Source organism: Botryllus schlosseri, chromosome 14 (assembly GCF_051294905.1).
Source record: "Botryllus schlosseri isolate E-star chromosome 14, Bs_hap1, whole genome shotgun sequence".
Classification (NCBI taxonomy): Eukaryota; Metazoa; Chordata; class Ascidiacea; order Stolidobranchia; family Styelidae; genus Botryllus; species Botryllus schlosseri.
This window is the reverse complement of record NC_137249.1, coordinates 24,078,371-24,104,628: the sequence shown is the minus strand read 5'-3', so window position 1 is coordinate 24,104,628 and position 26,258 is coordinate 24,078,371. Positions and strand designations below refer to the sequence as shown.

At 39.9% G+C, this 26,258-nt stretch overlaps 1 long non-coding RNA gene and 1 pseudogene across 8 annotated transcripts in view; both read left to right on the top strand.

The window, feature by feature from the left end:
- Positions 1 to 26,258, top strand: part of LOC145456561 (uncharacterized) — a 390,319-nt gene that overhangs the window by 59,975 nt on the left and 304,086 nt on the right. The window lies entirely within an intron of this gene.
- LOC145456548 (trans-1,2-dihydrobenzene-1,2-diol dehydrogenase pseudogene) overlaps positions 1 to 26,258 on the top strand; it is a 355,453-nt pseudogene that overhangs the window by 147,278 nt on the left and 181,917 nt on the right. For 2 of the 7 annotated variants that reach the window (XR_013920635.1, XR_013920636.1), the window contains exons 2-5: positions 6,322 to 7,316; positions 7,586 to 7,742; positions 8,434 to 8,513; positions 9,266 to 10,221. The exons of 1 other annotated variant lie outside the window; for it this stretch is intronic. The product of XR_013920635.1 is annotated as a trans-1,2-dihydrobenzene-1,2-diol dehydrogenase pseudogene, transcript variant X7 (transcript). Of the gene's footprint in view, positions 1 to 6,321; positions 7,317 to 7,585; positions 7,743 to 8,433; positions 8,514 to 9,265; positions 10,222 to 15,167; positions 18,819 to 20,455; positions 20,653 to 21,530; positions 21,721 to 26,258 lie in introns of those variants that run through there. 4 more of the 7 variants (XR_013920634.1, XR_013920632.1, XR_013920631.1 and 1 more) reach the window with 4 other exon arrangements.

The window sequence follows — 26,258 nt, the reverse complement described above, 5'->3', positions numbered from 1 at the left end:
AAGGTTTGAACTGCACTGACGGAAACAGTGAGTTGTGACTTTATTTCTTCCGGCATACTTTGCTATATTGGGTTTATTCTGTGAGTGCTTTGAATCTGAATTACGGATTCGTAGATCATTGACACGCAGTACATAAATGAGCGCGCACATTTCCGGTCCATTTAATACAGTCGAGGATTTTAGTTCACCTTTTACCATTTAAAAGCGTGTTTCATGTTCTGAATTCCAAAATCATGTCGCGGGCCGCATGTGGCCCGCGGGCCGCACTTTGCCCAGGTCTGGTCTTGGGGGTAGGCAGGGTCTGTTCCGAGTTTGCTGTACGTTCTCATCCGAACTGTTACTTCGCTGCCTTTTAATGGGCGAAGCATGGATGTTTCGGAATTCTTCTTCCGTTATTCTATGAGAGCTAGGGTTGGATGGTGCCCTGCATCTTGTCTGTAGTGTCGGAGATGTCGGCGTCGGTATTTGTGTGCTTTGTGTGTTGGGAAATGTCTTCCCAAATCGACTTTCCTTCCGTTATTCTATGAGAGCTACACTGTAAAAAATAAACTTGGTGTTTCACTTGAATATGACTTGTGCCGGTTCATTCCCTAGTTTAATCCCGAAAACGCCGACTCGTTTTTGAAATATTCAAGTTCGGAGACTAGAGTAAGACTTTTACAGGTATGTCAATCTAGAGGTGCGGGTTCGCATATATCACACAAACATGATGACTTGTGAAATCAGACAAATTAGAAGGGGCTTGATGGTTGATGAGCCTCTCGTCCATGTATCACGATTATCTGTGCATAAAACTTCATTCAATTGCATTTTTAGTTACTGCGTTATTTATTTCCCATTGACAAATGAAGATTATCTCTCACGCCCTCTGACTGAGCTACAAACTAACTTCGTGACATGAAAACAGCATAGCCATAAACCAATATGTTGGTGCGAAAGCACGGCGTCTCGCGGACATCATTGCACGCATACATAGCGACACACAAACATCCGATCCGATAACAAGGCAACTGCCATTGGCCCTTTTCATACCGGGGTTCCGGGAATAACATTTCTCGAAAATGTTTACCGGAACCCCTCTATGTGAACATAACACTGGTGTTTCGGGGCGGTATGAACGCGCTTATTTTCGGAGATTTTTACGGGACCGACTGAGTATGAACACGAATGGCGCAGCTGGGTTCCCGGAACGCTGTCAATCAAACTTTTAGTTACGGTAACGCGCTGTTCATTCAGGCTGCTTGTATTTCGAGGCCAGCTACCTGCGGCATTTTGGTCTTCTTGTGTAATGGTGTTGGGAATGCATTATTCTTGGATTTATATTAGGTCTGAAAGCTCACAATACCTAGTCACTCACTACTAGTCAGCTTCTTTTTTCTGAGGTTTTGTAAACAGAGCAGCACGGCTAAAAAGGTAGAACACCATCTCCAAATGATGCAGTATTGGGTGAGTTGCCTGAAAACTTTAGGACTTCAACACTAATTTGGTAGGTGATCTTAACCCTTACCAAATTTTTTACATCAAAGGCAAGTTTCTAACCACGGATATGCTGTGCGTAGGTTAGTCACCGTGGTATACGCCTACTGAAAAGGGGATTCAGTAACATCTGCCTTGATAGTGGCAGCAGAGAATGATGTCCCTAGCTCTGAATCACTAACCAAAATTGAAATTGTACCAACGGGCTGGTAAACCATCGTACATCATCCGAGCCATAATTTGGTTTTACCCTATGCCTTCATTTTCTTGTTGCAACCAAGTCATTCCTTTGTTATGCAATGTTAGGCAAGCGTAACTTAATCTGATCTTTTCGCAGGTCTAGATGGAGGATACTGATGAAAAAGGTGGAACTGTGCAAGTGCGCATCAAGTTATAGTTTCTCTCATGAATAAAATGAAACACCACAAACACATCTGGTTAAGCTAGAGCATTGTTTATTGAGAAAGTCACACAGGGCATTTCTGACGTCTGGGCCAGCGATACTTGGATCACCACCAGGTCTTGTCTTCATTGCGTATACCATCCCCTGTATCATTCTGCCCTTAGTGGATTGCAGTTTCTGAGCAAAGCCGAACACCGCGCCTTCAGTCGACCAAAATCTTTCAACCTTCAAGTGTGCTTTGTTAAGTTTCTGAAAAAGCAATTGTGAATTTTAAGGGTAGCAGAAAGGAAATTTGTATTATATATTTGAAACTAGCTTTAGCTTATGCTCTGTGTTTCAGGGAAAAGGCTTCATGAGCCGGGGCTGAAAGGGATAGGCTGCGTCATCAATTATGTAGGCTAGTACATAACCCTCTGGCTCCCAATCATGAAGTCATCCTGAAAAACTTGAATGCAGCAAATGCATGTTTGGTACAAATGTTGCTGTGGTAATTTTTTATCCACCCACAGCGCTCAGACTAGTACAAAGTACTGGAATTCCGAAATGCGAAATTTTAACTAGAACTCAATTTTTCAAACTAGCAACTAGAACAGGGGTGGCCAACCTTTTCAGCCAAATCGCCACATTCGATTGACGAACTATTTTGCGGGCCACTAGCCGCGAACATTTTTTGAAGTGATAAATTAATAATATTGTCACTGGACTATATTGGAAGCCTGGTGTATATCGCTGGGCTCAGTTTGCAAGGACTGGACTATTCGGCACCTGAACATATCGATATCGAAAGCTTCGTCCAACATGCGGCAATCATTTTGAGCCTAGGTTTCAAAGTCGACGGTCTTTCTGAGAGCGCAAACGCAAGGTCGCATATGTTCAACGACACTTTGCCTTGTAACCGAGAATATTGTTAGACTCAATCTGATACATTAGGCGTTCTTTCATTTTCACAAAGGGGTAACAATATTAAAAGCAAGAAATCGAGTGACAACATGTTGCGCTAACCGTGTAGAAAATTTTTACTTTTGTTAAATCGATCTCAAAGTATTCTGCTTTATTGTAGTGTACGAAGATCTACCAAAATGTGACTGGCTCATAGATCTACCAATGCGTCGGAACTGATATTTCAGTCATCACATCTCAAGTGTTGCGGCCAGACTAATCATATTTTTGATTGGCCTTGCAAATACACAATCTGTGCAATGCATTTTTGATAATACTACTAATTTCGAAAATTCACTCGCGGGCCACGGGTTGGCCGGCCCTGAACTAGAACTATCAACTTTTCAAAATCTGCAATTAGAACTAGAACTACTCACTTTCAAATATCCGCAACTAGAACAAGAAACTATTCACTTTTTCAAATCCCCAACTAGAACTACTTAGTTTTAGTAACTAAAAGTAACTAAATGAGTAGGTTGATGTACATGTCTGACTACACTACAAAAATATACAAATTTGGTCTCATTAAAATAAGTAAGCAGGGTTGTAACCAAGTCACAAGTCGATTCCACTTCAATAGTTTTGACTAGATTAAAGTCGAGTCATTTTCAATTTACCACCGAGTCAAATCCGAGTCCAACTCATCGAGCAGAGCGCCGAGTTCGATTCATGGTTCTATGACTCGAGTCAAGTCATTATGTTGACTGCTCAGTTTCCAGTTTTGAGTCTATTTTCCATCAATTTGGGTTTTACTTTTGAGACAGAAAGTAGCATACTTGGCAAGAACAATTGGTCTTTCAGACTTCTTTTTCTGACATAATGATTCAAGACCAAATTTGTCTGACCTTTTTGCAGTGGTATGCTACGCAAAAACTGACTGACATTCCGCCATGACAAATATAGAAATATTACTATGCACTAGGGCTGGGCAAAATTGAGTACCTGAGTGATTCGATTCTGAATCACTTATTACGCTTCGAGTCAAGTATCATCATGATGACATCACAACACAATGTACCATGACAAAAATTCAAATGTGTCACAGGCTACTTTTTATGCCACCATAAAGAACATAACACCTGTTGTCCGTCACATTAAAGATACTTTAATGTTTTTTCGACCATACCGTTTTCATTGCACTGCTTGACAGTGTTATATGGGATGGTCATGACTTCGGAAATGTGTTATTTCCAGCAACGTTCGTAGCTTTGCACTATATCTCGTATGTTGCGACACGGCCAATCAAGGTTTCAAGGCTTACTCAAAGGTAAAGTTTATCAAAACTATGGTATAATTCTCGTTGGTAAATCAACTTTCAGTATAATTTCAGTAGCCTACTCGAAAAGTAGTATTTTACTACTCGCCTCGAATCAATAATGTTAATACTCGATTCAGATTCGAGTATTCGAATCATTGTGGCTAGCCCTACTAGGCACCAGCAATTTTTATTAAAATCAACTTGTGACAGTTGCATTCTTAAAATACATCTGATGTTTACCTGGATCTATAAACGATTGGCTTCATTGGCTAGCCGCCAAAGAGCGACAGCTACTCAGCAAGCAAGAGAAATTGAGTTCGTGTAATTTGCTTGCTGCTTTTCGTTATGGTCTCGAAGCTCGTCGCAGAGTATACCAAATGTTTCTCTCACGAATTTCTCGATTTCCCTGGTTTCTCTGTACAGTGTACATAAGATTAGATTTACCCAAACCATTATACAGCAATCACAAAGATAACCTGACTTTGTCGTACCTCGTACGCAGATGTGATCGCCTGATCGGTGTTCTTTTCATTCCAGGACTCTATCCTCTTTGCTGGCTTTCAGTTTCTGCTCTCAGCTTCGGTTGATAATATACAAGTCAGGAACATGCTCGGGCTCTATTACTGATACGGATATTGAGTATAGAGTCCCATACACTTCGAGAAGGCATATCCGCAACATCCCATAGCTAAAAGTTGGAGCCAACTTCTCCGCATCTCACGTATATGCCTCTCCCACATTGTTTTCCACAAGCATATTACAACTGGAACACCCCACAGACATGGTTTCGTAACTATCAACAGTTACGGAGAATCGCGTTCATACTGGCCATAATTTCCCGCGAATTTACCGAAAACACGACCTGTGTGAACATAAGTTCGCGGTAACTCTAAATAGGTATGAACGCGTCCTTTTCCCGGAACTGTTCCGGTAATTTTTTCTCTATGTGAACATCGCCTGTTTCGGAACTTGTTCCCGAAAGAGTTTCGTAAATCCGGTATGAAAAGGGCCATTATCGTAACACGCTGCGTTAAATCACTGCGATATTCACGTCATTTCATGATGGGCTCAATGATTTTGATCGGATATAGGGATTGATGATTCCGAAATATACAGTCAGTAGAATGAATCCCCTCGAAATCTGAAAATCGGCATTTTGCTGAACGCGTTGCACAGGCCATTGTTATGGTCATTGGTCATTGTGTTGCGTCACTGCAATTGTTAAGAGCAATGCCAATTTTCAGATCTTTGCGGACTATTTCGGGGTGGTTCCGTTGCCTAGGTCAGATTATTATCTATATTTTCGGAATCAGTGAAACATTACTTTTCGACAAGATCAACTTTATTTATGTTGAGCGCTCTGGTCGCTAGGTATGGAATCACCATTATGCTACTTTTACATTGACCAGCAGTGAACTCTATGGGCAAGGAAGCGTGACGACGAGGTAACGTATCTATCCGTAGGAACGAACGGTAAGGTAATATTTTACATAGACATGTACAAGCCATCAAATACGAAACTTAATTATTATCGCCTTGCTCAGGTTAACTTGAGAGTTTATGCGAAGATTTGCTATTGTATATCGAGACGAGCAAGGCCTTCTGACGTCAAGAATTCCCCGCGTTTTCCGCACTTCAAACTGACAGTTACCGCACTTTTCGCCGCTCAGTGGAGCACAGTTAAGCGGACTGAGTACAGTTGCAAGCCGGCGGTAATTAATTGGATTTGTCCAGTTGCAGGATGCATTGCCAATCAATTTTCATCGCGAAAAGTCTTGCTGAATCATGTGCGTAGTATTCATCGTTTGTGCAACTCATTCAACTACAAGATGGAGCCGTGTAGCGGCAGCATTCCGTCGTTTAGAACACATCATAGCTTCAGGATGCATCTTTACCGCGAGCATGTAAAACCAGCAGTGTTGAATCCAGGTTCTGATGTAGACCTCCCTGTTTCCATCACACCCGAACAGTTGGATCAGACACAGCGAGAGATTGAGCAGGATTGTGGCAGCATACTGGTACCAAACTGTCATGATGTTTTTTTCCGGTTTGCCTTGCAGTGTCGGGAGAAATATCTGTTGCCGATTTCGGTGTCCCGTACATTAGGCTGCATCAACAAATATGTTTCAAGTTTGAAGCCTAAAGATGATTGAGCTCATACAGTGCAGTATGTTGATTGAAAAATATTGCTTTCACAACTTTTTTGCAATTTTCATTATTTTGATTATGACCATTGTATTTACAGAAACACACTATAGCTGGTTATCAAATTACCACTGTGATAGTTGTACAGTTGAATATGAAACTGCTGGTTAGTTATGGTGAGAGTAAAAGAGTGATCACAGTTGATCACCTATCTGCAGTTCCTGATGCTGTGAAAAATGTATTTCATGATGAAATTGGGGACAATCAATTCAAAATGGAATATTATGACGAGACATTTGATTCGTACGTCGAACTTTATGACATGTCGACAATTGCAGATGGACTAATGTTGCGGCTGATTTTGAGCACCAGTGGCAGTAAGTGAAATGTAGGATCAGTAGGCTCATTCATGAGAGAGATGAATATTTACCTACTCATATTTTGTCTTGCAATAAATTAGATTAGAATTAGAATACTGTTATTTCGCTATAATTGTGTGAAATTGAGCAACTATTATTATCTACCGTAGTTCTCCAAGTCTGATCAGATGTGCCATGTACATTGTTATGCTGTTGAAGAAACGGGTTCTGTTTACGAATATTAACATGCAAAGTAAGCTTTTTAAAATCCTGCTTTTTTCATAAGGATGTGCTCTATATAAATAGCTCGCAACATAACGTGGGACGCAAAGAGCATAAATTTGTGACGCGGCCTTGCAGTTTGACGTATGTAATATTTGCTGAATTGGCTGCTTAGAAATTGGGAAAGCTCTTTTTATTGACATCGAGCTTGTCCTGTTCAATCATCGGGACTACTGGTCTAGTGATTTGGAATTGAAAAAAAAACGCTAACCATCTCTGATAATGAAATATTATTTATCTTTCAGAATCCAGATATCTACCCTTCAGAAGATGACCGTAGCATTGAAGAGCATCAGGCTGTGTTAAAAACTGAGTGGAAAAGGAGAGCACCCGATAAAGACATGATCTTGGACGGGGGAGAAGGACTTTTAAAACTCGTCATGAGAGCATCATCAAAGGCACATCAACAAAGAGTCTGTTGTGGACTTACCCAGTTTTGGCCGACGCTCATTGGGTGGGTATATAAAAGGTGGTGGTCTCAAACCTCATTGGCCTATGGGTGTATACTTCATCATAGGTCGCTAACTCAATACTGGTCACGTGCCAGTTTTCAAATTTCGTAGGGGTTGCAGGCTACAAATTACAATATCAAGACAAAATAGGCCACACAGTAGGAATATTTACCAGCAGTTACAACATGCCCAAAATTGGACTCGCGTGTCAATATTAACTATACTCGTAAAATCGAATGACCCTGTGATGATAATATTTCAAAATATTCAGGTTTTGGAAGAAATGAAAATGATTTGTCGGAACCAAAGCTGTCACGATGATACTTACTACGTTGACCTGACCTCAAAAATCTTAGAGAAGAGCTGGAGCTCTGCGTCAAGCCTCACTCAACCGCAAAAAATTTCATTGGGAATCAAGAAGTTGATGAGTAAGTAATATGCTTTACTATCTTTTTGCTTGGTATACATCAGTGGTTCCCAACCTTTTTCGTCTCGTGGACCCCTTAGCCAATTGGTTCCCAGCCTGTGGTACGCGTACCACTAGTGGTACGCGAAGGCCTTCAGGTGGTACGCGAGTAGATTCTGTTTTTTTTTTCGACCGAAGGGAGTTATTAGTTCAGGTGAGGTTGATTTTGAGTTTTTTTGAAGCCGTCGTCTCGCGCTATTCCCCAGCTGCTATTTTCCCTTATATGTGGGAATGAGAGAGAGAGAGAATATTTATTTTCATCAAACCAGAATACATAACACACGGCAGTGGTGGTGGACCGCATTCCACTTTTGTAAAGTACCCCGGGCTACTTCTGTAACAAATATTTACCACTAGGTGTATTGTTATTTATAAATTACCTAAATCAAAAGAAATTAGGTCCTCACTTTCCGTTGTGGTAGCATTGCTCTAAATTTGGCCTGTTTTTTTTACCGTTCAGGTAGCTCCCGACTACATAACATGCCTGCACTGCATGTATTGCATTCTCGGTAATGTCCATTCTCGGTATTGTCTATTCTTGGTAATGTCCATTCTTGGTATTGTCCTTCTCGGCCATAGCATTCTTGGTAATAGCATTCTCGGTATTAACCGGACACCCTACATCCAAGTTAATAATAACACTTATCATTCAGGTAGTCAAAAACTGGACTGGATGGTCTACATTCCAACCATGTTCAATGAAAAGTACGACAACTTCTTGATTGTGGACAAGGTGTGTTGATCATCGGTATTTCTTGGAGGCACTGCACTCTTGATGTGATGTTGTCTCAAGTTGAAGTGGAAAGTGAAAACATTGGCAGCTGCCATTTTCCCCAGAAATCTGCTGTATTCAAACTAAAGCTAAACATTTTCATACACGCATCGCCTATTTCTATATGAATCATGGCCACAGACAATATTGTTTTCACACTTCCTACCTAAATTTGAGACCGCATCATATATAAACCATGGTATGGATCATCATGTTTAGCAGGATATTTATATTTGCTCGTCTCAACTTTCGCTAGTAGTTCCCATACTGTTTGTACTTACCCTCCTCCCCCCGTCATGAAGATTGGTATTTCTGTCTCCTACGAGACCACGATGATCGATTAGTAACCAAGTAAGTATAATAAATCTGACTATGCATTGCTACCAGGGCTGTGGAGTCGGAGTCTGGGTAGTTTTCGCTTGATGTAGTCGGAGTCTGGGTAATTTTCGCTTGATGGAGTCGGAGTCGTGAAAACTATAATAGCTGGAGTTGGAGTCGGTACGTTTAAAGACTCGGGTGTCAGTATATTGAAAATGTGTGTGAAGCCGGAGTCGGTGGTAAAATTTACCCACTCCACAGCTCTGATTGCTACACAGTCCATATTCAAGTCCGATTGTTGTAATGAGAAGGTTGTAAATCGCTAATTCACAGTCCACACACTGTTCTGAACTTTTTGTTGAATTCTGTATGTTAATATGGTTTATATTTCTTAGGAGCCAAAGAATGTCTACCCGACAATTATATTCAATTCGGTGACGGAGAATTGGACGATCCATTTTGATGGAGAAGTAGTCGGCGGTTTGCTGAGTTTTCATCATGCTCTGGCATGCATGATTGCTATTTATTGGGTGTTCAATGTGAAGTTTCCAACCGCATCATCTAACACCCTGAACTTTGTCGCAACCTTTCTCGCCGAAATTCCAGACGTCAAACACACCAGTGTTGTTTGCACCAAGCTAAATTTGATACTTGACCAACTGTATGATATTTACATTTGTGGCAGTATGGTGGTTGTCCTATTTTACTGTCGGAGTAGTAATATCTCGTCCCGTGACGCTCTAATTTCGTTACATTCCACGTTTCTTCGTTATTTGATTAGTTCTATTCTGTTACCAGCAGTTTCTTTGGCTTCACAATTGATTTGTGATGGGATAAGACCAGTGATTCAAAGAGGTCGCGACACGAAATTGGGTCACTGTTTATTTCTTTATTTTGGTTGCTTTAAATTGTGTTCGCAACCAATTGACATGTACGAAGTTAAATATTTTTGGCACTATACCGTGTCAGGAAAAAGGATGGCACCTTATGATTAGACTTGGACAACTTGATAATAATTCTATAGTCTGATTAACTTGAATCCGAGCGAAATGCCAGTCATCTAATTCTAGTCTAATTTGCGACATCCTTCTTTGCGCTAATTTGTGAAATATTTTTGCTGCAACTAATTATAATCTTATCTGTAAAATTAAAATTTTAATCTAATTTGGACTAATTTTTTCCATGTAATTATAATTTAATTGGGAAAAGCTGAAAAATATAAAGTTATCCAAGTCTGCTTATTACATCATTAAATATTCAACTTGAATATGATAGTTGTGTTTTCTTATGTACTGTCTTGTGTCTGTTGCGTTGCATGATTTTTTGTTAATATACACTGTGTTTGAATCTACATACTGACGACTAATATTCTGGCTATTGATTAAGGTGAAAGGTCAATGTCGTTTCGTTGTCCGACTCCGTTCATGTAATACAAGTCAGGTAGGACACTTGAGAAACACCTAGTTGACTAGGCAGGAGACTTGAGGATTACCTAGCTGTCTAACTAGCAAAATGGTTTCACGAGTCCAAAGTAGAGGGATTTTGAACCTACCCTAGACTTGAGAAATACCAAGGATATTTTTTACAGTGTAGGGTTGGATGGCGCCCTGCGTCTTGTCTGCAGTGTCGGAGATGTCGGCGTCGGTATTTGTGTGCTTTGTTGGATTGTGTGTTGGGAAATGTCTTCCCAAATCGACTCTCCTTCTTGATTGCCATTGTTGTTGTCTGGCATGTTTTTACTTTGATTGCTCTCGTGATCGCTCTCATGAATGTGGAGTTCTGCTGGTGTATTGTCTACACTGTCTTGTTCGTTATTGTTTCCTATCTCTTCTTCTTCTTGTTCTTCGTGTTGGTTGTTTGTATCTATACTGTCTTCAATAACTTCTAGTTCTGTGTTGCTTTCTTCTTGTGGCCCGTTTTTTTTGCAAAAGAGGCACATCATTTCGTTGTTGCAATCTCTTGCTAGGTGCCCTTGTTGCAGGCACCTATTGCAAATGATTGAGGTTTGTTCGCCCGGTGGCAGAAAAACCTTACAACTGAAGCCTCTGATTTTGATGTACGCCGGGATCCTTCCCGGCTCATAGTCGGCTATTAATATACGTCTGTAGCCGTTGTGATATTTTGTGCCGCTGTGGTTGATTCTGACGGCTTTTATAACCCTTCCACACTGGTATAAAGACAGGAGCGTTGCTATTTCCAGATCGGTCGCCTCTGTAGGGACTGCTTTAATATTGATTGCTCTGATTGGATCACTAGCGCTTTTCACTGTCAAGACTCCATGTGCTGTTTTAATGCCTGCCTCGCATGCACCAAGTATTTGGTTCTTTATTTCTTCTGCATCTGTCGATTCTTTAACCTTAATGTTGAAGAGATTGTAACCTATCTGGTAAATGGATTCAATTCTCTCTAGCAATGGTTTTAACGGCTCGTGCGTAAGGATGGCGTTGCAGGCGTCGCTGCCCGGCATGTTGTTAGGCACGGCTACGTCTATTGAGCGTGGTCTTTGCCTTCTCATCGTTGTTTTTAGCCTTTGCAATTGAATTGCGTTGGTATTGCGGCACTGAGCGCTTGTTTACAGGCGTTTTTGAAGCCGTTTACTAGCTGTATAAGCGCGTTTTCAAACGTTTTGTAAGAGTCGATACTGCGGCCCCCACAGGGTGATAAACCTAACTTCTGGGGGGCTTAGCACCCCAGAACCCCCTCAGCCCTGCTGAGCCTGTAGGCTTTTTTCCCGCTCTTTATCAGCTACATTCGGTATACTGTTTAGTCCGTCGCCTTATTTGGACTAAACGCGCGAAACGCGAAAAATTTTTATAGTTCATGTTTGAATCGGTAAATATGATCGGGAATTGCATATACTTTGTTATCAATTTTTTATCCCCTCTCTGCTCACCTAATCAGATTTACCAGTGGAGCTGAGTGAGGTGTGTTGGAAAAGGTAGGATCCCTCAATAAGAATTAAACATTTTCAAGCGGACCCATTGGTATATTGACTTCATTACATTATGCTATTTCGTGACCTCTGCTATGTCAAAAGATATGGAAATCGCCCAAAAGCACACAAGATTTCAAATTGGTATTGCTTTACTGGCAAATATTTTTTCCAGCGGGATGGCATTTGCCCTGTGGGGTTCAGATCGCCAGGACAGGAACATTCGGCGCCAACCATTTAGCCACCTGTTGACAATGGAACACATATGTATATTGTATATATATATATATATATCGAAGTTTTCGGTCACCACAAGGCCATTCCTTCTCGGCCATGGTCTTCTCGCTGCTGATCGTTCTGTCACACTTCTTGGAGTTGCATGTTACATGGCCTCGGTGCGTCGTGGTGCAGTAATAGCCGACGCCGAAGTCTCCATTTCTATAAATTCTACGTATTTTCTTGTGGGAAGGGTACCGAATAATCAGATATTCGGCGATATTAAATCGAGCGCCGAGCGCGAAAATTTTTTGATAAAGTGGCATAAGTTTTCAAAAGAATACTTAATTTATGTTTATGCACGAAATAATTTTATGCCTCTTCGAGCTCGCCCCCCCCCCTAATTGGGGGGTTTGCGGTGCGGCAGTTACGGTCCTACTGCCCAGCACTTTTGTCATCTCAGAGCAGCTATCTGTTGTTTTGACTACACAAGACACACAACCACACCAGTACGCAAGACAATCGCCTTCAACTGCAACAAAACGTATTGTGAACCGATACCAATAACGCTTAAAATTTCGCGAGAGCGTTATTTCACGTCAAATTAGTCGTGCTAGATGCGTTTGTGACGACATCATTGGCCATCCAGAGTTAAAATGAGGTTTTGTGAACAATACGCAATATAATTTTCGATACATACATTCAAGAGCAGTTAACTGATAACGGTAATTGCGCATGTGTCAACTGATAACGGTAATTGCGCATGTGTCTCCGTGAATATGTAGACTGTCCTGTATATAATTTTGAACAAATGCGTCTATTCCCCACCTGAAATCATTGAATTCCCCACCAGTGGGGAATTCCCCACCATTTGGGAACCACTGGTCTAGACCTAACGTCTAGACAGGGAGAAGGTAATAAAGCAGTCAAGCGACAAGAGAGAAGTCGCTGACTGGAAGAGTGTCTTGACTCAAGGAAGAGTCAAGACTCTACCGAGAAATGACTCACGAAGACGAGTCAATTCTCGGAGAGGTAGATAAAGACCCAACTTTTAAGAGTTTATTGCATCATTGGAAATAAATAATAAATATACATTGCCACAATGGTAATGGTAAGAAAGATGCAGAATACAAATTATATTTACAATTGCCTGAGGCTACGGGATTTCCAATATATTTTTGCATGCGATTACATGAAGATACAAAATTTTAAATTCATGAAATTGTGCGCGGGTCTAAACATATAGATTTGGCCATTTAATATGAACGGGGTGTTGCGAGAGGGATTTTTGGCGGAGAGGGATGGTTTCGTCTCGGTAACGTCTGCTCGCCGGGGAATTCGGAGTGGCCGCAAGTGGGCAGTCGCAATTTATTATGGCATGGTAAGTTTTCCAAATAGTAAGACTTTCGAAACAATTTATCGCAACGCGCGCGCCCGCTCTTTGATCTTGATCAGTATTTCCTCCGTTCTGACATCATCGTTTCGGGGTCTTCTTTCCATTCTTCTCAGCGTAGAGTCCCTTATCCATTTCGCGTCGATTCTAGGCGTCCCGTGGATCTTCTTGTTCCTGGCCGTCCATACTGCCTGTTTAAGAATGGAGATTAGTACCAGTAGGGAAGTTTTATTACCATCTTGGGTGGGTTGTTCCGGGTTCATGTTAACGATGGTTCGATTTTCAATCGGTTGTCTTGCGTCCCCAGTTAGCTCCGTCCATAAATCTAAAAACATGCTCATTACGGGTTTGATCACCTTGCAGCCTATAAAGAGGTCGGTGTGAGTTTCGAGATTACTATGGCAGAAGGTGCAGTGTGACGTGCATTCGGCCGATCTTGCATATACCCGATCTCTTTTTAGTAGCAGGTGGTGTTGGATTTCCCAGTTGTCTTCGCTGCTGGTGGGTGAGAGTGGGGAGTTGGATGTTGTCCCAGTTCGGGCCCTCCATGTCCTGAATGGTTCTCACATGGTTCCTGTGCATCGTGGTTTTGTATGTATCCTTTTTGCTGATATCCTCTGGGTTGAATTGTAATTTCTTCATTTATTCGCTGATTCTCTTCCAGTGTTGTAGCGGCTGAAATGTATGTGCCTTGGAGTTAGTCAATCGGTGTTTTGCATACCTGCGGAGCGTGATGGCGAGTTGGTTCTCAAGCCTGTTTTCCCAATCCGTCTCCGGTGGTTCTCCAATCTCCATTCTTACGCAGAAAATGGAGAGCCGGTTTTATATGTATCAAATCCACGATCCTTGGGATGTAGATCAGGTCGAGGCCCCCTTTGATTCTCGGCTGTATTATCTTTTCGTACTCGATCTTATCGTATTTCTGGAAAAGGAAACTCATTAGGTGGCGTTTAAGCCTGGCGCGCTGCGCTAAGGGGACGCTGCAAGTTGTTGCCATGTATGTGAACAGGGGAAGGATATTCGTTCTTATTATTTGAATTTTTTCAAACCTTCTCAGGTTCCGTTCATGTTTTCCAGGTCTTTCATGAGTTTCTTCGCCGTGTCCACCGATTTTCTCCATGGCTTCTCCTCGTGGGCTATGATGTTCCCTAGAATTTCGACTTTTTTAACCCACCTTATTTGTTTTGGTATACTTCTGCTTTTTTTCTTCTCGAAGCTAATTGCCATGGTCTTTCTTGATATGAACTACCCGTTGTGAAGTGTTCCCCATGAATTGCCTGTAAACCTTTAAAATTAACATGGAGTACTCGTTAAGATTGATAGCTGGAAGGATTGTACAAAATAGATGATTTATGCATTTGCGAGCAACATTCTATGGTGTCTTATTCATTGAAAGGTTAGGAAATGATTTTGTAACCTTCGTCATTGTATAGTGTGTACGTCTATGGTTTTTTATGTATAACCTTCATAAATTTTCGCCATTTGCATCACGCTTTATGACGTCAGCATGAGCATCAACATGCATTGTATGTGCTGCTGCCTCAAATACCCAGGTTATTTTTCAAGCAATGTAACTCCACACCAATGCAAAATCTCTCTTGAATATGCATATTTCTCATATATATTGCATATGCGGCAGTACGGAAAATACTTGACGGATTGAATAAATAACTTGATTTCAACTGTAGTTGACTGGCAAAACTGTGACATAACAAATTCCCATTCTGTATATGTCTAATGCATACATTTTTTACAGGATCGTTAACATTTTTTATAAATTATAGTCCATTCTAACTTTCAAGAAAAGATTGTTCGTGTATTGAAACAGCCGCAAAGCAACCCACAGCCGCGAGGAAATTGAAAAGGATTCAGGGATCTTAATAAAAGTGCAAATCATTATCTTCTGAGATTTCGGCACGCCAGGCCGTCCATGAGAAGCAACCATGTCATGTTCCACTTTGCTTCAGACATTGAGATATTTCCAAAGATTGTAGTCAAAATGAATAATACTTTCACGAATGGTGCCGGATTGGATTGATACTTATTGAATCGATTGATGCAGAGATAAATACTATGCATCAGACATGGGGTAATCGCGATTAGTAATCGTAATCGATTACGACGATTACAGCATTTTCAAGTAATCGTAATCGCAATCGATTACATTCGAAAAAATTCCGAAGTAATCGTAATCGACTACTTCCTACCCAGCAAACACAAAACCGTAAAAGGATCATCCAGGATCATCTCGATTAGGTTCTGATTTTCTAAGTGTCGAGGGAATGTCTAAAATACGTAGTAGGATGGTCTTGTGGTTATATTCAATCAGAATAAATTCATACTCGGTGTTGTTCCATCTCATGCATTAGGCTTCGTTATATCCGGTAGTTGACCTAATAATGCAAATTTTCTATCTCTCGCGGGTACGACTAAAATACGTAGAAAGGATGACTTTGTCGGTACATTCAATCACGATGAATTCTATCCGGTTTTGTTCGATCTCATGCGGTAGCTTCGTTCTATCTATTAGAAAACAATGTTCTCCCTTCGTTTTATTGCGTGAGGATGTCACCGGTGTTGTATATTCATGTTGTTGCTCTAAGGTCGAACAGTTTTGTTTTCTTCTGATATATATGATCTTCATTATATATATATTCGCTCTTTCGGTAATCTCGCATGTTCAACGAGTATGGCTAATAGTTTTATTCAGAGAATAACTAAATAAGAGAGATGTTGTACGTTTAGGAATATGATTATCGATGCGTGACTTCTAGAATATTTCGGCGATTCAAATTTTACGTCATCGCGCCATACAAAGATTTGACGCGCAACAGGTCGCAGCCAGGCGTAGTTCGCTCTTTCTGTATGGTAAATGCCGTAAATATATAGGAATTGTGACTGACTGAGGTAGCGGGTTAAAGGTATATACGCAGTAGCATATAGCTTATGGGGTATTTCGAATTGCCTGTAGTATATGACGCCTAGAGCTGTTTGACTTTCTGCAAAACAGGTGTAGACAACTATAGAAAAGTTTCAGCTTTTCCAGGTTAGAATTAGAGCTAAACCGTTTTTTCCGAATTAGATTACAATTATATTGCTGGCATTTCGCTCTAATTTAGTGAAATTAGACCACTATAATTATCTAGTTGTCCAAGTCGCTTCAAACATCTGAATTACCGGTACCTATACCTACGGTCTATCATAATATTTATGCTTGAATTTTCTAGGTATATAAGTCACATAGATACATTCCTGTAGAACACTGATTCGTGATTTTATAAAAGTTGGGGCAAGAATGGACATTTTCAACTTGATGTTGATTAATGGAGCAAAATTTGATATTTGAGTGCAATTATACCTCGAATCCAGTGACAAGATTATTAATTGTTGAAACCAAACGCAGCTTGTTTATGTTGGCCCAGAGAATTTGGCTAGCCAGACCATATTGATGGAATATGGTCACAGTAAGATAATATTTTGGGTTATTTTACATGAACTTTCCAACATTTGATTTGATATGTCCACTAAAACCGTTGTTATTCTGCTTTCGAATAAGACCTAAATTGCTGGTTTCAATGGTAACTGTGTTTGTCAAAGGCTGCAAAGGTAATTTCTTTTCCATGTTAGATGTTTATTTGTTTGTTTGTGGTGTTCATGGTGGTGGTTCGACTACACTGGTCATTTTACACCAGGCCGGTTCTTATTATTATTATTCCGTATCTGCCCGATTACCAGTGAACTCGGCACTTAGTGAATTCGGCCGCACAAACTCGGCACTTGGTGAATTCGGCCGTGGTAGATCTCGTAGCGGTACCGGTCACCATGATTGGTTACTGGAATGTTTGCCGGTGAACTTGGCACTTTGAGTGGTTGTCAATGTTGTACGGGGGTCAGGGCATGCGTAGATCACACAGTCACGGCGTGATTAGATCACAGATTGCGTAATCGCGGGAAATACCGCGACGCTCTTCACTTGGTGAACTCGGCCCTTGGAGGAATTGGCACTAGAACACCTTCGCATTAGAAATGCATTTAATATGAATGAACAGTATCAAAAAGGAAATTTAAACGTGTCGTGGCTCGCGGTAGATCTCGTAATCTTGGGATCCTTCAACCCTGCTATCGAGACACCCTAATCCCAGAGTGGAATCGTCTCTCGAAAGGCAAAAAATAATTTATTTTGACGTGATCATGCGAAACATTTGTTGATGAGGAACACTGGCTTGTCGTGATCGATAAACGAAGAAGCGCCGCTTGATCTTCCACAGTTTTGATCTCACATACAACGCCAAGATCCATCTTCTCAAAACTTACACGACACAGGCCCGTGACTCATGCCATCGATTCCAAGCAGACCGCGCGTGTTCGGTATATGAGCGCTGCGTTATTTCCCGTGGCTACGCAATCCGTGATCTAATCACGCCGTGACTGCGTGATCTACGGATGCCCTGACCTCCTTACAAGATTGACGAATCACTTGATAATACTATTATTAGTTTGATAATTCATATTAATAGCTGTAAATACACTTCATTTCAAAATTTCCCGAGGGCCGAATTCACCAAGTGCCGAGTTCATCGGCAACCATCTGCCCACTTATAGCACGGCCCACTCCTAGGCTTTTTAAGACATGGCTATGCGGATCAGATGGCGAGGAGGAGCCTAGATAAACGGCCAACACTTCGGTAGGAATTATGGAGTCGACGTGTCAGGCTCGAACCCGCAATTCATTGGTGTTTAGCTATAATGGAACGTACCACTACGTTACCTCGCCATACCTTGTAAAATGGGACCGTAGCATTTGGCATTTCGTGTGGCAATTGACTTTTGTGTGGAAAATTGTGTTTGTTTCAGAACTTATCCGAAACTTTTATTCCGCCATAGATTGTATATGATAAAACGATATCGGAATTGATCCTAGAATAATTCCAAAGCCACTCACCACAAAGGAGGATTTAAAGAAGTTTGCTGACATATTGAATGAAAGCAAAAGCCTTTGCAAGATATGTGGTATGTTGAATCTGTTTTGTTATTTTTAAATACTTTGTTGTGCCGATAGCAGACGGTATATATAAACGTAAGATGTGGAAGCTATCAAGGTGTTATGTTTATTATTTTTAGAAATTCAGTCAGTCAAAGTGGACGATCGTATTGCTTGGATTATATTTAGGCTTATTTTAGCATCTTTGAGATGCAACTCTGAACGTGGACGGTCATGAACAGTCAACTAATTCTGTTCCTTTATTGACGTATCAGACATTTGCACTCGTACCGTTGACGGCGACAATATTGGTCATTCAGCAAGAAGCATCCTGAAGAAGGTTTCCAGTCTGGTGTAGTTATAGCAGAGTCGGAAAGAATGGGAAATACGCTTTCATCAACCTCCATTTGAACAAGATCACATATAGTAAGAGACATTCATGATATGCTGCAAATGTGACTGTGTTCTTTGTCTAGTCACCCCACTCATGTAATTATTGAGGCTTCATGCCAGGGTTGTAACCAAGTCACAAGGCTCCGAGTCGCAAGTCAATCTCCCTTTTATAGTTTTGACTCGAGTCATTTTCAATTCACCACCGGGTCAAGTCCGAGTCCAAATCAGCGAGCAGAGGTCCAAGTCCGAGTTATGGTATTATGACTCGAGCCAGAGTCTAAGTCATTGGGTTATTTGCTCAGTTTCCAATTAAAGTCTTGTTAAACCAACTTTTTATATATTTTTTTGTGATATCGAGTGGGTCGCATTTATAATATACGAATTTTCCTTACTTTTAGCAGTTTTACCAGTATCGATAGACGAAATCCCAATAGCGATTTGCTGTACTATTCTTTGAAATAACCATGAAATGTCGGTCTTGGCCGTCTGAGTCTCAAGTCATGCGCAATGAGTCGAGTCATTTCCGTACTTTGAGAAGATGACCCGAGTCAAGTCGAGTCAACAGAAAATCGGGACTCGAGTCTTACAACCCTGCTTCATGCAATGAGCATTTACTTTGAAGATAAATAGTAATTAAATAACTGGTTGGTGGTACAAAATTTTAATACTGCTTTCAAAAGTACCTTCATGATAAACGTTATTGAAACCCGAAGAACTTTTCACGTGCCTATTAATGAGCTACCGGCACGATAAAGGAAGCAAAACAGAGTTTAATTCAAAACCAGATGGAGAATTATGACGCATTAATGTCGAATTTAGAAATAACATCAATGGAGCCAGAACACAGCAACAATGCAGTGTATAATAACAGTTGCGTAAAACAGTATGACAGCGTGACACAATTCTTTAATTATTTATTATAGTGGTGCCCACCGTAAATACTATTTTATTCAAATCCAAATTTTTCGATGGCAATAACTCCGCTTCCACTTGTTTGAATCGAACCAAATTTGATGAACATCGTTTCTATACATAACCTAACACTTTCATGGGGTGAACAGAAAATTTTTCAATTTTTTCTATTTATTTTTAAAATAATAAATATAAACTTTCTTTTCCTGTAGCAATGCGGCTACTGTTTGGAATTGAACCAAATTTGGTGTGTAGGCTTGAATTAGGTAACCTAACAATTTTATCAAGTAGCCAGAACGATTTAAGAAAAGTCATTTTTAAGAGCCCTAATGTCCATGTCAGAGAAACGTTTTAGGGTAGGCCTACTAACATGTCTCACAGAGTTCTCTACATAATTGTCAATTGCGATACAAACTGTTCGCTTGTACTGGTAAAGCCATCCAACTTCGAATTGTAAAATGTTGGGAGTCTTGATATCAAATTTTTGAAAGGTGCACTTTGAGAAATTTTGGAATCTGTCAAATTATACAAAAAATTTTAGCAAATTCTTTGACATATTTCATCTATTTGGGACTCGATCAACGTAAAAGAATTGGTAATTATTTTATAACAATATTTTGTATTTGCAGTTGAAGTATAGTAATAATTCTTATGGTTACCGCACTTGTAACGATTCACGGCCATAACTGGAATAATTAGAATGATGTAACTTTCAAATTGTCATGCATTTTGCAACAACATTGTTCTCAATTTTCAAGGTGCTGACCATTGGAGGAAGAATCACCATTAAGCCGGGAATTCACGATCCGTAAACGCGGCCGACTGTTTCTCTCCTCAAGCGGAAGCGACAGAGGAGAGAAATGAAGAGAAAAAAGGAGCAGAAATGGCAAGAGTGTGACAAGTCGCGTCCGTTCGCTTTAATGCGTATTTCCATCCGCGAAGCGCGAAGTAGTAGGTGGGAAAACTAATATGTGTTTGGTTAGCGCTTATATAAGGTTGACTCCAGCGCTGTATTTGCTAAATGTTGCGGTGAAATAGGGGTGGTGTCATTTGGTATCAATATTGACTATTAAAAGACCATTTGTTAGTGGTCATGGATTTGTTCGGCCAGTATGCAGTAATTTCTGATGGTCACTTCCCGGGCTTCTGTTCTCCAACCCCTCATGATTGTTATTCTGCTTCTAGTAAGACTGTCGATTCTAATGTTTTATCGTATCATTTGTCGGAGGTTTCGCTCGCTTTATTTACAACATTTTGCTCTCTGCTAGGTCAATTACTGGCTGAGTATCACTACAGCCTAAGGAACTGCACTAATTCTCATTTTAATGTCTTGCTGGTTATCTTGCTGTCAATTCTAATAATTTGTTGATGTCTATACCAGTGCCGCCACTCAAATGTTTTGTTCTCTGTACACAATATTGTTAGGTCTTCAGCTTTCCAGGCAGAGTATCATTCCACTTTCTAGACTTAGTATATATCTCTCCAACTAGCTGCCAAATAACTGATTCGTTTGGATTGTTGAATTGATCATTTTTGACAGAATGTGACGAAATCTTAGTCAAGAATTCATTTTGTGTTAGTGGCTGTTTTCAAAGATTGCTGAAGTAGTCAGCGTTGATCTTGATAATCAAGTAGAAGTGGCGATTGAAGTCAGTTCTCTAGTCATATAATAATAAAAACTTTAAAACTTGAGTGGAAATAGTACAGAATCAAATCCATTTTAGTAAGTATCGGTGAAAAAAATGTTGGAGTCATTCGTTACTCGCTACCTCTGCCATTTTCGCAGTACGAATGTCTTAGCTAATAATCGTCATTTTCATTTTATTTCTGCAGTGTGTTGAAAAGAAAACGCCAGAGGGATTATCATCATCAGACGATGAAACCTTCTGATTACTGACTGTTCTCATAGTTTCATTCATTGGCACTACTTTGCACTACAAGTAATTTCGTTCGTTTCATTTTTTACGCCGCCATTATTTACTTGCCAATTCGTTTTGAATTAAATTACCGCAAATGTGATTAATATGTAGTAGATAATGTGGTGTGTGTGTGGACGCAGCCGTGATCAGGTTATGCCCAGTGGTAGAAAACAGGTTATTATGTCAGGATCTTCTTCTAATGTAGGATCTACATTCTACTCACCATGTTGAAAGGCTGTAGCATCTGCATAATATGTACATTAGTGAAGTACATGGAAAAGACGTTGAAATCTGCATAATATGTACATTAGTGAAGTACATGGAAAAGACGTTGAAATCTGCATAATATGTACATTAGTGAAGTACATGGAAAAGACGTTGAATTGAGTCGACACAAAATCCCCCTTTCTACTACCTGCCGAGATCTAATATCTACTATATCGACTCAGCTTTTCTACATCTTTGGTCTGTACTGTGTTTACTGGGTATATCTAATCGATTGCTTTGTGAAAGAGCGATTACTTTTTATTTGTACAAGGACTATGACATAACCTCAACGTCTTATTTACAAACGCCACTGCTCATTATTACGTCAGAGGTATTAGCTTCGCTCATGATTGCGTAATCCAATCATAGTAAATAGATATTCGACGTAGAGTAGACGGTACATTGTAGCGTGATATATGCGTGCGTGCGATATATCAGGTTATCAATACACCAGACGCCACTACCTCGCAGCAGGATAATAATCACCATTCTGCGTAGTTGCAACTGGTAGTTATGGATTGATGTTTATGGTTGATAAACGCAGTTTGTCTTTTGGTGTTTGGCGAGCAGCAGGCCTATATAGTACGTACTTATGTACATTAGGGCTCTTCAAAAATGACTGTTTTTGTCAAATCGTACTGGCCACTTGATGAAATTGTTAGGTTACCTAATTTAAGCCTACACACAAAATTTGGTTCAATTCCAGCCAGTAACCGCTTTGCTACATGAGAAGAAAGTTTCTATTTATTATATAAAAATAAATAATAAAAAATTTGAAAATTTTCTGTTCACCGCATGAAAGTGTTAGGCTGTCTTTAGAAACGATGCTCACCAAATTTGATTCAATTCCAACCAGTGGAAGCGGAGTTATTGTAGTCGAAAAATTTGGATTTGAATAAAATAGTATTTACGGCGACCGATTCTTTGTTCATTTATTATAGTTGTGTTCACCGTGAATACTATTTTATTCAAATCAAAATTTTCCGATGGGAATAACTCCGCTTCCACTGGTTGGAATTGAACCAAATTTGTTGAGCATCGTTTCTATAGACAGCCTAACACTTTCATGGGGTGAACGGAAAAATTTCAAATTATTTATTATTTATTTTGAGATAATAAATAGAAACTTTCTTCTCCTGTAGCAAAGCGGTTACTGGCTGGAATTGAACCAAATTTTGTGTGTAGGCTTAAATTAGGTAACCTAAGAATTTTATCAAGTAGCCAGTAGTACGATTTGAGAAAAAAAAAGTCCATTTTTGAAGAGCCCTAATGTACATTGTACGGGTACACCGACCAAAGATTAGAAATTTTAACATTACGATTTCCACACGATACTGATATATATCATAACAGAAGCATTCTTTGCCGTTTATCGTAACGACAGCTTGCAGTATCTGTATTAAGTAGAAAGCAGAATTTTATGTTCACTTAATCTTATTCTCATATGACTTTTTGAAACGGGCGGCAATCGTTATTTTGCAATTCTTTACCTGCCGCCATAGCCATCCGCTTCTATACCATGTTAGCGTGGCTTGCTGCTAGAATGAGGACCAAAACACTAATTCCTCCTGCACTCCAAAGTGGCCCCAATTTGGTGGTCAATTTTCAAGTTGAAGACTGAATTAACGTCGATAATATAAGTAATTGCATTGTATTACTATTCATTTTTAGTCCTATCTAAGACCCCGATAGTCCTAGATTTACCAGTGGAGCTGGGGGCACGTAATTCATAATGATGTCATCTGGTATGTTGTTGTAATTACTTCATTGTATGTTGTTAATTCATGACCGCAGGTCTGCTTTTTATAACATCAAAAGATATTGCAGTCACCCAAACGTAGATGACGAGAAGAAAAACTTTCGTGAGACGCACGCACAAATAATTGACATGTTGGCCTATTTATTCCTCTGTGGGTGGCCCGGGTGGCATGTATTGTGGGCTCGGATTTAAAGGATAGGATTATTAGTCACGCACACCCAGCGCGGCTATTGACATTGGACACATGCTCAAAGTTTTGGCCAAGGTCTTTCTATAGTAATACACTTCTTGGAGTCGCATGTTGGCCGAAACTGCATTTGTCTTTTGGTATGTCGTGACTCAGTAATAACTGGGACCGAAATGCTTATTCCTGTAAATTATGCATAATTTTTCATGAGGGTGAGAGGCATGCATTTCAAAATCAATCTATCAGAGACATTTAAATCGCGAAGCCCGAAAAAAAGTTTCCAGTTAACTAAATCTACTTTATAATTTATGTTGGTTTTACCAGATAATTTTGAGTCCCCTTTAAGCGCGCTCACCACCTTATTGGGGAGTTTGGGGTGCGGCAGTTACGAACTTGGCAAGAATGCAAATCTTTGGAAGCGATAAATCGTCCCCTGCAAAGTTGGGCAATGGGTACATTATGACGTAACAAGCAAATGGCGCATCATCTATTGAGAAAGTTGTTATCTCATTAGGCCTTTTCAACGCAATCCTAATATTGTCTTCAATGTATCTTCGAAGATTAGTTCTAAGAAGCAAAGTATATGTAATCGTGAGTAATCGTGATTACTTTTCAAATGTAATCGTAATCGTAATCGACTACTTCCTGATTTTGCTGTAATCGTAATCGTAATCGCGTGAATCAGAAGTAATCGTAATCGCAATCGATTACATTCTTGAAGTAATCACCCCATGTCTGACCACAATAACCAACACCGGTGTAATTACGTCATGATTCAATAATCAAGTCATGATCGACTATTACAAATCTCGTATGTCAAACTAAAGTATCAATCCTTATGATTACATCATGATAATATTCAATATAACACCTGCGTTCGATTGTAAAAAATGAATTCTCAACTACGTTGGTCAGACATTCAAATATCATATACTCAAAACATATGTTAATCTCAAGTTGCGCGCACCGAGTAGTAATTACCTTAGGTTACAGAATAGTAACGACTTTTACAACTGAACAAAAAAGACGATTTTTTATATGACTACAACCGAACTTGCCATGGATTTTAGATTGTAGCGATTGTATGTACTCGCGTAATCTTGTCTTCTTTCTGTACGGGTACTGTCTAGTTTGCCTGGTAAGTTACAAACGGATTTACTTGACAAGGTTTTCATGATTGACTCTTTTGTTGATGGCAAGATGTTGAAATGTTGAGATGTCATAGTGATAGTATTTCTGAAATTATCTTTGCCAAATGGAAAGTCCGATCGCGAATATAGTTGTAATATTTCATGACTTGTTTCAAATCAATATGCGTATAATTTCGAAATGTGACTGGGTGAAAGTTGGTAGTCATGTTTGTCAATCTATTTCAATTCAGACTATGTCAAAGTCGAGATATTTCATTTTGGATGATCTGAATTTACCTTTAGTACATCCCGCGAGTGGATTCCGACGCCGTACTATAACATTCTTAATAATACAGGTTCGAGGATCTTCATGATAGAGTTGACAAGTGACAAGGTGCGTGTTTGTATTAAGAGTTTGATTTCAAGTTGACAAAGACAATAACTGTATAATGCACATACTTGTGATTCTTGATTCTTGTAGAGTTATAGTTGGTATTGATTCTATAGGTGTGAAAACAGCGGCGCGAATGTGTGAATAATTCAATGTGACTGAAAGTCGGCGTCAGTAATATTCAGGTTACGGTCGAATCAAAAGATCACGTTAAAAAGATTTCTCAAATTAATTAGAATTGTACCGAATTAACACATTCAGATACGAATCAACTTGAGCTGTGTAGTAAGTTTCATTTCAAGTTGTCAAATTGATGCATTGCTTGAATATTCGCATGATTCTTATCATACAACTAAAGTCAACCACTTTCCAAAGTGTCAAAAACATATAGCGACCACCAGAAAGTGTCAAATTGTTGGTTTACGAATCACCGTCTGCGACGACTCTGTGACAAACTAATTACGGAAATATTACCTTGTGAGCGGACATGAGGGATCGCTTTGTCTGAAGCATTCATTACCCTGTGAGTGTCGTAGGATTGTAGGATTTTAAAATTATTTCACACCTATTTGAATAAGCGTTCACTTCACAAAGGATTAGGGTTAGAGCGGAAATAAGTGACAATTTATCGCTATTCAAGTTATCGACACTGACGGCCTGTTATTCGCTGCTTATTAAATCTTACGAGCGAAATCAAGTTCTGTGACAAACTGCTTACTCAAATTTCACCGCGTGAGCGATCGGCATGCATGTAACACCAAGTCGCGAAAGATGGCTATGTCCGAGACATTATCTTGTCAGCGATCGCGGGGTTTTGCAAATTATGTCACACCTATTTGAAGTGTTAGTTTGTGAACGCGGCTATTGTTGATATTCGAATCGCCGCCGCATCCATAAGACGCAATAGC